Source organism: Cebus imitator, unplaced genomic scaffold (assembly GCF_001604975.1).
Source record: "Cebus imitator isolate Cc_AM_T3 unplaced genomic scaffold, Cebus_imitator-1.0 Scaffold19, whole genome shotgun sequence".
NCBI lineage: Eukaryota > Metazoa > Chordata > Mammalia > Primates > Cebidae > Cebus > Cebus imitator.
Window position 1 is genome coordinate 462,356 of NW_016107334.1, and position 1,556 is coordinate 463,911.

Genomic DNA, 1,556 nt, shown 5'->3' on the forward strand with positions numbered 1-1,556 from the left:
TTCATCATGTTGGCCAAGCTAGTCTCGAATTTCTGACCTCAGATGATCCGCTCACCTTAGCCTCCCAAAGTACTGGAATTACAGGCGTAAATCACCACACTCAGCCTACAGTGCTGGGTTTACAGGTGTGAGCCACCGAACCCGGCCTATAGTGCTGGGATTACAGGCGTAAATCACCACACTCAGCCTACAGTGCTGGGTTTACAGGTGTGAGCCACCGAACCCGGCCTATAGTGCTGGGATTACAGGCGTGAGCCACTGCGCCCAGCCTACAGTCTATTAATTACATGCACTTGAGGTTCAAGAGTAAAAGTCATTTACAAAAAGTATGGTAATAAAGAGAACAAAAATCACCTATGATTTATTAGCTTTTGCTAATATTTTTGCGGTCTTTTTTTTTTAAGTAGAAATGGGATCTCACTCTTTCCCAGGCTAGTCTTGAACTCCTGGGCTTAAGCAATCCTCCTGCCTCGGCCTCCCAAAATATTGGGATTACAAATGTGAGCCACCATGCCCAGGCTTTTTGTAGTCTTCCTATATGTGTGTGCTAAAGCTGGAATATGGAACATTCTCTTTTGTGATGGTGTTTTTCATCCAACAGAAAATTGATGATATTTTTGCATGCCATTAATATTCTTTAACAGCATTTAAAATATAGTCATGCAATTCTATTACATAGATATACCATAGTTTATTTAAATAAATGACTAGTATTAGAATTTAAATTATTTCTGTAACTTTCCTATTATTAAGCTGCTGGAATGAATATCTTTGCACCTTAATCTTTGCACCTGTTCCTGATTCTTTGGGGAAATTAATAGACATGAAAGTGTTGTGGCAAGGATGTACTAAAAAAATTAAGGCCTTTGATACCAACACAGTGAAGTGATCCTCAGGAAAGGTTTGCCAATGCTCATTCTGACAAATAAAACATACAAATAACAGATGAGTCCATATTCTCATATCCTCATCAATGATGAGCTTTATGAGTTTTTAAATCCTTCCAGAAAAATCTTATTTCCCTGATGTTTTAATTTGCATTTATCTGATAACAACTAAGACTGAATGTTAAGATGTTTTCACAGTTTAAAAAATTAACTAGTTTTTAATTGAAAAAGTAATTCATGTACATGGTAAAAATATTAAACAGCATAAAAAAGTACACAATGTAACATAAGTCTCCTTCCCACCCTGGAGCTCTGGTCCCTGGAGGCAGCCACATAATCAGTTTCTTATTTCTACCTCCAGAAATATTATGTACATAAAGAAACAAGCCAGGTACAGAGGCCCACGCCTGTAATCCCAGCACTTTGGGAGGCTGAGGCAGGCTGATCATGAGGTCAGGAGTTCAAGATCGGCCTGGCCAACATGCAGAAACCCTGTCTGTACTAAAAATACAAAAATAAGCTGGGTGTTGTGGCGCATGCATGTAATCCCAACTACCGGGGAGGCTGAGGCAGGAGAATCGCTTGAACCTGGGAGGTGGAGGTTGCAGTGAGCCAAGATCACACCATTGTAGTCCAGCCTGGGTGACAGAGCAAGACTCCATCTTAAAA